This window comes from Hydra vulgaris, chromosome 08 (assembly GCF_038396675.1).
Source record: "Hydra vulgaris chromosome 08, alternate assembly HydraT2T_AEP".
Lineage (NCBI taxonomy): Eukaryota > Metazoa > Cnidaria > Hydrozoa > Anthoathecata > Hydridae > Hydra > Hydra vulgaris.
The window spans coordinates 14,615,001-14,627,753 of record NC_088927.1 but is presented as its reverse complement, the minus strand read 5'-3'; positions in this window follow the sequence as shown (position 1 = coordinate 14,627,753).

Here is a 12,753-nt window from a genome sequence, read left to right as displayed (position 1 = left end):
ACCGTAAAACAGCCGTTAACAGCTGTTTTTAAAAATTCTGGATGTCAAACAGCTGTTTTTCAAAAAACACTGTATTTTCAGAAACCCTAAGCTTTTGTCTTTACTTAGATAGCATCGATCTAAAATTCGGTTATTATTTTGTGGCAAACAAACACCTAACATTTATAAGGAGCTTTTCAAAAAGTTTTTGAGCAGTTCAAAATAATTAAAAAAAAATTGTTTAAAAAAAGTTAGACGCCTAAAACTCCATAGCATGTCTTCATTAAATGTATAATAAAAAAGAGTTAATTTCAATGAGGTCAAGTTTTTTTTTACTTTTAAATACTCCATGATCTTTACTATCATATAAAGCAAACACACAGTTTGCTAAGGTGAGTTATAAAGATCGTAAAGTATGTAAAAGTTTTTTATTAACATACTTTGCATATCTAGATTTGATCTGGACTATATGCGCTAAGTTGTTTTAGGGGTTGTCCGTCAATTATTGGTAGTTTGAAAGTGGGACCAAAGATATGTCATTTAACATATGTTTAACTTAATCATGTTTCCGAAATGTTAATCAACTTATCCGGTGAAAAACCCTCTGATTTTTTAGACAATCTGAATCACTGGTAGAGTCTAAAAAAGTAATACTTATATAGTTTTTTTTTTGTATACTGGTCCTATGTACTCAATACACAAACCAAAGTAACAGCATCAATGCAATGGTTATGCATTAATGCTGTTGAATTTGTTTGTATTTGAGGCTTTTGATTTTTAAAGTCCAACATTCACAACATAGAAAGTATATAGCTTGAACCATTTGTTATGAAATTTTGGATGAACGTTACTTAATAAGTCTGTCTTTTCATTTATTTTGTAAACATAAATTTTGTTTATATAAATTGATGATTCTGGTTTTATTGGTTTTCGATAAGAGGATGTCGTTTTTTCTAAATGTTAAACGTTGAAGTAAAACATGTAGTTTAAATTAAAATCAAAATACATCCAAAAAAGTCGTAACTGCAGTTACCGAGAGCTATTCATTTAACTTAATTCCCTTTTCGAAAGTATTTTATTTCAATTTCTCCATTGTACCATGCATTTCAAGTTATATCAAGATATTTGCTTTGCCAAAATAATTTTTTTTTCGTATTCAAGTAATTGCCTAAAATAATATAACTCCATTAATGACCTTTATTAATAATAAAAAAAATGAATAACATTACAGCACGATGTAACCCAGTAGGCTCAAGAACGTTTTGCGAACGTTTTTTTCCCAGAGGGCATAAGAACGTTTTGCGAACGTTTTTTAATGGTCCTGCGAAAACGTTTTTTAATGGTTTTTTAAACGTCCACATGAAATGGTGACCGGAGGTTTTTTTAAAAACGTTTTGTGAAAGTTTGTTAAGGGTCCAACAAAAACGTTTTTTATTGGTTTTTTGAACGTCCATATGAAGCTGATAACGGACGTTTTTCTGAAAACGTTATTGATTTGCTTTTATTAAGTCTAAATGAAACGTTGTATTGTTTTTAACGTTTTTTTAAAAACCTTTTTTTTTAAGTATAAGTTATTTAAGTAAATAACTTATGTTTTACAGAAAAAAAAAACCTTTCCATAAATGAACTTAGGTATAACAGCCTAGATCCGGATAAATAACTAAATTTTTAAATATTTTGTGTTTATTTACTATTTAAGCATTCAAAACATAATAAAGTAATTTATATGCTATTCTATTAAGAACTTTCTTCAAATCGTCTATCATCTTATTGACCTAATCGAATTTTGCAGTATGTGATACTAATGTTCCTAAAATAAAAAAAAACAAAGAAATCTTTGATGTATTTCACTAGCATGTAAAAAAATAAAACGTAATTAATAATAATATGAAATAAGTAATGTAAAATTTAACACAGTATATAAAGGAACAATATAAACGACATTAACACCACATATATCAAAAAATTACCTGTAATTACTCTATACAATGAAGTGTTATTTAAAATGATCTATTTCCATAAGTTACAGCATTCTTAGACAATGCTATAACACATTTTAACATAACTTCATCCAAATCATTTTTAGCAGAACTTTAAAAAGACATTAAAAAACATAGAATATATTTAGTTTGATCACATTTTACTTTATTTAGGGAAACTTTATACATAAATGTAGACATGAATATAATAACAAACAAAACTTTACTCTATTATCTAAAATTCTTTTACTTTCATCAAACCTTGTTATATGATTTATTTTGTCATAAAACAATAATGAATCTTCAAACTCAGTCTTTTCCTCCAGGATATTCACTGCAGATAAAGACTTTTTGATTTCAGACATAAGACGTGGTATGTCTGGTATCATGGTATCCATAAATAATGCATATTGAAAACCTATTAAAGAATAATAAACAAATTTAGAACAGATTAAAATATTAATGTAAAACTGCTGTAGAAAACTGAAAATCGTATTAAATACCATAGCATCTTTTGAAAAATGATAAGTCAACATTTATTGACATACATGTTCAAGTAATAGATTTAAAATTTGATGGCAGCTCATCATAATAATAAAGTGCAGCAATGCTTCTATGAAAGTCTTTTTTAGCAGCCATGGTACAGTGGTAAAGCACTTGCCTCAAAAACTAAGGATCTGTGGTTCAAACCCAACTTCTGGGCAAGTTTTGCAAAATCGGTAAGGAAGAAGGCGTGAACTTCCAATTAAATGTTCATCCACGGTAAACTATGATAAGACCGTAAAGACTTTTTGGGGCACCTAAAAAAACCAAAAAAAAACTTGTTGAAGAAATGTTTGATGTATTTTTTATTAACTTGTTAAAAACAAATACTCATTTTTTAACTTTTTGAAAAAAATTATCTTGCTTTATTTAGCATAAAATATTAAATAAAAACATATGAACGTACATATGGCAACTTTTTGCACAGTAATATCAGGACTAGCTTCTCTAATGTGCAAACAATTGAAATACGCTGCACTTTTTGTTCTAAAAATAATATTAAAAAATAAATACAAAAGATTGCACACTCCAATCTTTTATATAGACATACATTGAAGTATTTAGGTAGGAATCTTAGATATAAAACTAATTGTAAAAAGTTATTAAGAAGTTTCCATACATGAGCTAAGTTAAGAAAAACAATCTGATTCTTAAAGTTTGGAACTTGAAATCTTTGCACCACTTTAAGCGTACATCTTACATCTCTTTAGTTCTTTAGCCAAGATTTAGGTTGCCCATAATTACATTTGCCATGCTCAAAATTGTGATTGGTAGTTTAACTTTTTCAGTGTATTTAAAGAAAAATTTTTCATACAAAAAAAAAAAAATTATAAAAAAGATATATGTATGGACATATTTCTTTATATATATATATATATATATACATATATATATATATATATATATATATATATATATATATATATATATATATATATATATATATATATATATATATATATATATATATATATATATATGTATATATACGCATACACAATGTTATATAATTTTTCAAAAAGTTTCCATATATGTGAACTAAATATAAAAAAAACAACTCTTTTTTGAATTTTAGAACTCAAAGACTCTAAAGTTTTAAAACAAGCTTTATGTATCACACATTTTTATTGTACTTTAGTCAAGGTATAGTTTTTTCAATTTATACTATATTTATTTATATAATTTATATTGACAAAATTAAGTGTTAATATTAAGTAAATATTTCTGTATTCATCTACCTAAAATGAAGACATGGTCTTCAAGTTTTTATAATTAGTTATTGTTACTACTGAATTAGGTAGTAACAATAATTGATTAGAAAAAAATTTAGTTTTCAACTCCACCATACTTGGTATTATGCATGTACTCTAAGTCAATAAATGTTTACTATGATTGAAAAGTCTTCAGGAGAACAGTTCAACAAATATAATTTTGATTAACTGTGGCTCTTTCTCTCTCTCTCTCTCTCTCTCTCTCTCTCTCTCTCTCTCTCTCTATGTATATATATTTATATATATATATAATTATATATATATATTTATATAAACATATATATTTTATTATATATTTATATATGTATATATTATATTATAAATATATATTTATTTTATATGTATATATATAAATATATATATATAAACATATATATATATATATATATATATATATATATATATATATATATATATATATATATATATATATATATATATATATATATATATATATATATATATATATATATATATATATATATATATATATATATATATATATTGTTAATATGTATAATTTTATTACTTAGTAAGAGTCATCATGGAACTTATGAATGTATAGTTTAAAAAAAGTTTCATTCAAATTGTAAAAGTTCGTTGCAAAACTTGAAGATACTCCATATTCTTACGTAAAGTTGCACATGCGCAGTGCGCCGTTTTTAGGTTGGTTAACGTTTTTTAAAGGACCTGTAATCGTTTTTTAAAGGTCCCGTTTTTCTTACAACGTTTGACCAACGCCATCAAAATAACGTTTGCCTATGTTTCTTCTTTCTTTTAATTCTTTTTCTAACAAGGAAAAAATCATAATGACAATTTATTTTCGAACTATTGCTTGTTGACATAAAAAATTAAAAAATTTATATTGGTTGTTGAAATGAAAAATTAAAAAGTATGGGTTGTTTTAACCTAAATATTTCTCCTTACCCAACCTCCCAAATATACATGACAGATATTCAAATGGTAAAGATTGACCTTACCTATCAACTTTTGGAAAAAAGAAAAACATGTAATTTAAACTCAAATATATCAAAAATACGTTTGCTGCATTTTTTAAACACTTTAAAGTAATTCTCTGTATGTACAAAAATTAAAAAAACTTTTTATTTTCCAACTATTAGGACCAAACATTTTAAATTGTATCATTAATATAAAAAAAAAAAAAAAAAAAATATATATATATATATATATATATCAAGTCAACGTTCCATGTTCTATGTCGTAAACGTTATCATTTAAGGTATTTTAAGGTAGATTCTAGGCTTTTTAAAATTAAAGAGCGCGTTCTTTAAGTACATGCAGTTAAAATATAGTAGATACAATTTAAAAAATCATAATCTAACTGTATAAATAAAATTAAATATTTAAAGTTATACATAAACAACACTTTTACTTTGCAACCATTCGTTTTTTTTTATATAATAATACTTTACAAAACTTACAGATGTTCTGCCTTAACAGCATTATCATAATTTAAAAACTTTAACTTAAACAGAGCAATAAAACTGACCCAGTGGGCACAGTACGTTTTTAAAACGTTCTTTGGACGTTTTTATTAGATTTAAACCTTATAAAAACGTCTTAAAAACGTTTTAAAAACGTTTTAAAAACGTACCGTGCCCACTGGGGATGTCATTTAAAAATTGTAAATAGTGATAAATAGTGACTATTCGTCTATACTCAGTTTATATTAATTAAATTACAATGTAAAAACATCGGACAAATTATTTAAAAAAAGCAGTCAATATTAAAAAAACATTTATTAAGAAAAAGAAAAATTCAAGAAATGTGGGTTTACCTTTGCCAACATTACTAATACTTTACATAACCTGCTATGAAGGAACAGATAAGTTTCAAAAATTGAGTACTAACTTTAAACAACAATAATTTATATATCGTAATCAATAAATTAATTAACCTATCAAGAAAAGGAAAGAATCCAGAAGTATAGGGATACTATTAGACAAAATAGCAGTATGCGGATGAAGTGAAAAGTCCAATGGCTTAACTTCGCGTTGGTGCACTTGGTTAAGTAAATTAGGCTTTAAACTAAATGTTTGATTAATGATCAAAGTTAGCCAAGACAAAATATGTAAAAAATTCTGTTAAAAAAACTATTTAAGCAATACAAATAAATTTAGTAATTGTTCAATGACATAAGCAGTAATGCCTCTCTTAATAATATCCCAACCGTGGCATGTCCGCTGACCACCTTTGATACATCTTTTTCTGTCACTTTTTAAATTGATTATAGTTTGATTAAAGATTATTTAAAATACTTGATCTACCCAGCCATATCTGTTAATCATCTTTGAAAAACCGTACCATATTAACTATATAAAAAAAACACTTAGAGGTTTGTAATATTTACTATTTTAAACAAATTTGGTAATTCGCAGCATTTAATAATTCAATAATTTTATAATTATAACTATTTCTAACTTATGTAAAGCTTTTAAAAGTTTAATGTTCTGTTTTTAAAATTTTATTAATATTTTAATTTTTTATAAATAAGTAATAAGTTAACGGAAAACAGATAAAAAAATGTTTGATAAGTTTTAGTACTTTACGTATCATACCTACTTATTTTGTCACTCTGTTTATTATATCATTGACATTTCAGGGGTGCTTATATATATTTTGTTTTAAAATTTTAAAAAATAAATTAAACTACAACTTTCTTGTGTAATTTCATTATTTTGAAGGTTAAATTACTTGCGTAATTATAGAATTAAAAATTAAAGTATTAGATATGCTGCTTTTTATCGTTTTTCATCACAAAAAATATTTTTGAACACGCGATAAGGCATTTCTAAATTTTTATAATCTGGTAATATCTGTTTAATCAGTAATAAGATCGAAAACTTTTTAATTTTATTACTTCTGTAGTAAAGAATAAACCTTATCTTATTTTTAAATTAGTGTAGTATTTTTTAGTTTGGTAATTTATTGCATTTTAATAGTGACACAATCTAAGACCTTTTTCAATTGTATATAAAATATCTTATTCTCTAACTTTTTTTTAAGAACTAGAAGGCGACGCTTTTTTTAGATGAAGTGTTTCTATGTAATAGATTGTTTGCTATATGTTATAATGTTAAATGTTTATAGTTTGTAGGTGATTATTATGTTGTTTGAATGATTTCAAATTGTTGTGATATGGCTTAGTTTACAGCAAGAGTTTTGATTTTGCTAGCCAAGTGGTGTACTTTGCTATATTGTGACTTGGCTTTTACCGGCAAATGCAACATTCATGCTCTCGTTGAGAGCATGAATGTTGCATTTGCCGGTAAAGTATTGTACTGTCATGTTGAAAGACATAAACTAAATCTGTTTGTAGTTAGTGTGATTATAAAATGTGTTAAAAAAATGTTATTGAAAAAATGTTTAAAAGACATGTTGAAAAGATATATAGTTTTTAAATATCTACTTTCATTTTATATTTATTATTATTTATTATATGTATTATTTTATTTTATATTTATTATATTTATTATTTATATTTTTATTTTTGAGTAAATTTTTTTGGAAAAGATATATACTTTATTAAATATTTAAATACAGTTACTTTTTAAGTAAATTTTTCGAAAATAGATATATACTCTGTTCCTTTTTGTTAACAATTCTTATTTAATTAAAAAAAAAGAATTAAGTTTTTAAAAAAAAAAATTGTTCAAAAAACATAACTATTTTCATTTTTTATTAATAATTTATGCTTTTGTTGAGGATTAAATTTTGTTAAAAAATAGGCTTTCTTTTTAATAATACCCCCTACTCATTTAAAAACTTGAAAGTTTTTATTTTCTTACTTTAAATATGTTAAACTCAATTTGTTTTTGTTTTTAAAGTTAATTATACTAAGTGTTATAAAACAAGTTTCTTTAAGTCCATTTATTAAATTTGCAGGATTTTTCGTAAAGAGTGCGTTTTCTCCATAATAATATTCTAATGTTTTAATATATACATACATTCATACACACGATTCAATTTTTCTACATTATATTATTGACCTTTTTCACCCGATCCTAAGTAAAATTTGTCGATCTGATCGAAATAAAACGTCTCTGTGTATTTCGATCTCGATCAACCATGTATTCGCAACACCGAATATTTTTTGATGTCATCGAGTTATGAGTTCAGAACAATTTAATATTAGAAATATTTCTTATAATGACGTTTAATACTCTGCGGCATTATATCAACATATTGTGTTAATATTTAATAACTATTATATTTTTACCATTTTTCATTGTTTATTTACATTTATGATTATATATATATATATTTATATATATATATATATATATATATATATATATTTATATATATATATATATATATATATATATATATATATATATATATATATATATATATATATTCATGTAAATTATGTTAGTTTTTTTACGAATAGAGTGCTCAATGTTCTTAGAGAACAGAGCAGTCATAAATTAGTAAAAAAAAACTTATCTATCTTCAACAAGCTGCTTCTTGTTGAAGATAGATAAGTTATACCAATCTTCAACAAGAAGTATATCCATAAACCTGCCTGACAGGTTTATCAGGAAGACATGATGGTTGACAGGTTTCCTTTGACAGGTTTATCAGGATATACATATGTATATATATATATATATATATATATATATATATATATATATATATATATATATATATATATATATATATATATATATATATATATATATATATATATATATATATATATATATATATATATATATATATATATATATATATATATATATATATATATATATATATATATAAATATTAGGTACGTGAGTAAAAAATTTCATATTGTTTGAATACTATAATGTTATATACCAGAAAAGAGGATTATTACAGTATTTTAAAGGTGAAAAAATTATCAAAATCGAACAATTGTTTCAAAAGTTATGACGGTTTAAGTAGCAATTTTTCTATATATAGATTTGTTGAAGAAACTGTGGTCAAAATAATGTTTTTCTTCACTTAAATTGTCATAACTTTGCCAATTCTAATCAAAATACAAATATCTTGGTGTCAAAAGATAGGTGTAAGAGTGGGTTACAACTTTATGTTAAACTCTAACCACCGGGTGTATCGGATGGACAGAGGGGGCACCAAACAACCACCTCGCCCGTATAAAACTGAACACTTTTTTCAGAAATTTTTTTTTTTTAAATACATAAGCAATATAAATACACAAAAAAGTTGTTTTAAATTTATAGTAAACCACCAAAATATACGAGTGGTGATTGTTAGCAATAGAGGTGGGTGTGGTGGCAATTAATGTATCACACCCTAGGATCAAAAACGACTTGATTTTATAAATATTTATATCTTTACTATAATGAGTAAAATTAGTACACAATATAAAATTACGTTATGCAATCTTACGTATAAAAGTGGTGTTTCTATTACGAAGGGGCGTATGCCCACCACCTGCGTACCCCCCCCCCCCACCTCTCCACCCAACCTAAAAAAAAATAATTACTTTTTCAAAATTTGAACAATAAATTTAAAAAATAAATTAAAAAATTGGAAATAGATTAAAAAATAAATTCATACCAGACAACCAAATATGGGAGGTTAATGTAAAACTCACAGTAGATATGTTGATGATGTTTTAGTACTATAATATCAAAAAATGTTTCAATTCTTGAAATATCTGATTGAATATTTAAAGTACAACAACAAAGAAGTAAAAAACATATTCCAATAGATTAAAAGATAAATTAGTGGTGCATCCATGGTCATAAGAGAGTGGAGTATAAAGGAGGGCGTATTCAAATATGTCATAAGAAAGAGGCATTCTAATGCCCCTTCCACTTCTTACCAAAAATTATTATTTAATTGGATATATATTACAAAAAAAATCATACAACTACTAATGTGGGACTATAAGTCAATTGGCTGTAAAAAACATGTCATCTTTCTAACCAAGTATAGCAAAAACCTATAATAAAGTCTTTCATGTGATTATTACATTAACAGAAGTAAGGACCATACAAAAATTGCAAATATTTTTTAATATAAACTCATGTGGCAAAGTTGATATATATAGCCTTACAAGTTGCAACAGATAAAGAAAAAAAAGCATAATAATAATAATAAATACTTAAATCAATTTTCAAAGAAAGAAAATATATGTCATTACCAACTGGAACAGATGAAATTTGCACTAAAATAAAGAAATAGGCATAATAAACTAAAATCAAATTCTTGTAATAATTTTCCAATTACAAGTTCACTTTATACACCTTACCAATTCGTTCAGATGACGATGGCACTAAAAAATAAACATAAAATACAGCCACGTCTTAAAATTATTTGGTTGTTAAAAAGTAAAAATATGTAAACCTTACCAGTATTAAGAGAAGAAGATAAAACTAAAAAATAAAAATACATTACATTATCTTGCAATTATATATGTAAATTATTTGTCGATACTGGAAAATATTTCTTATTTAAGATCTATAAATTTTTATTGAAAATATATGACATTACCAACTGGAACAGATGCAAGTGGCACTAAAATAAAAAATAAAATCTTGTATTTATTCTGTAATAACAATCATGTTGAAAGGTTTAGATTATACCTTACCAACTTGTTTCGATGATGATGGCACTAAAAAATAAAAATATAAAATACTATAGCATAGACTTATATGATAAAAAAATGTTATATGAAAAACTTTATATGAAAAAATTAAATAATTTAGCACTACCTTAAAATAATTTAGAAATTAAAATCATATATGAAAATAAAAATATAAAAACCTTACCCATTATAACCGATGAAGTTGATACTAAAAAACAAAAAATGCAATATACAACATAACTGTATAATTATTTAATAATTGAAACCATACTTAAAATTATTTGTAATTAACAATATATATATATATATATATATATATATATATATATATATATATATATATATATATATATATATAAAAACCTTACCAACAGTAACGGATAAAGATGATACTAAAAAATAAAAAGAGAAAACACAAAACAACCTTACAATTTATTTATAATTAAAACTATACTGAAAAATAATAATATATAAAACTTGCCAACAGTAATGGACGATGATGATACTAAAAAATAAAAAAACAATACACAACATAACCTCACAATTATTTAGCAATTATAATCATATCGAAAAGTAAGAATATATAAACCAAACCAGCAGCAATAGACGACAGAGACACTAAATATCACTTAAATGCCCCAATATATTTCTCATTCCATTAATATATATATATATATATATATATATATATATATATATACATATATATATATACATATATGTATATATATATATATATATATATATATATATATATATATATATATATATATATATACATATATATATATATCTATATATATATATATATATATATATATATATATATATATATATATATATATATATATATATATATATATATATATATATATATATATATATATATATATATATATATATATATATATATATATATAAATTCTCTCACCAATTATCGAAGTAAGGTTTGCTAAAGATAAAGAAAATAAATTAAAATTGTTGGAATGTGAATGGAATATATTTCAACTTTAAAATGCACTTGTCTCGAGTTATAATATCTATATAATGATGTATTAACAAAGTATACACTTTAAAATATTGAAACCTACAAAACTTACATATTTGTTTGCCATATTCACCTAAATACCAATTTTAGATTAAAACATTTACTTGAAGTTTATATTTGTAATGATGTATCAATTAGTTATATGTTGAAAAATATAGAAATCTATGAAACTTACGTATCTGCTGGCCGTACTCACCTAAATACCAATTTTAAATCAAAACGTTTATTCAAAACTAACAAGGAATACTAACACAGCATACAAATACTTTTAAATAATATAGTAACTAAAACAATTTAAACTAAACTTACTGATTGTTTGTTCTAATTTGTCTTTAGAAAAAAAAAGTGACTTAATAAAATGTAAGAATTAGGTATACAAAAATACAACTAACAACGATCTACATAGGCATAATAAAGAACTGTATTTGAAAACTAATAGTAAATGACTAAATACTAAATTAATTCATATAATAGGGATATAACTGACTGATCCTCTGTAAAGCAAGCTCATCTAAACAAATTAAATTAACTTTATTTTTACAAAGTAATATAAAAATTTGCATATAGTAAGTCATTTGTATATATATATATATATATATATATATATATATATATATATATATATATATATATATATATATATATATATATATATATATATATATATATATATATAATAAAAATAACTACTGAGCTATTGAAAAAAGAAAGTAACTAACTGATGTTGTTGGCTGACGCCATTTCACAACTTAGAGCATCTAAAACAGCGAAAGAAATATTTAAGTTATACATAAAGGTTTAGATAGTGGCCAAATATTAATTTAAAAATAGTTTAATAATTTATATAAAAGTAACTTATTTATTAGTTATAAATTATAATCTAAAGGCTTTCCTTGTTAAATAAAGACAACGTTCAAACTTCAAATTAGATATGATTCATAACTAATTTGATTCATATATAAATTATATTATGAATATGATACGAAATAGTATGTGAAACCTTTATTTTCTTCCTCCATTTTGTTTCTAAATGAAATATAAAATTTAAGTCTTATTTTATTATTTACTAAAAAACCTTTTAATAAAACAATTTCGTTTAAATTTACATATTTTTAAATCATATTTTCACTATAAAGTATCTAGGTTTATAATATCAAGTTATGAAATAAGTTAAATATTGCTAATAATATTATTAATATGAATGTTATATATAAAAAAAAATATATATATATATACAAATAATCAATGGACTCCTCTGTCTTCCGCGCTAACAACAGGGGAAATGTAAATTAGGCAACAAAAGTGCAGCAAGAAATAGGGTGACTG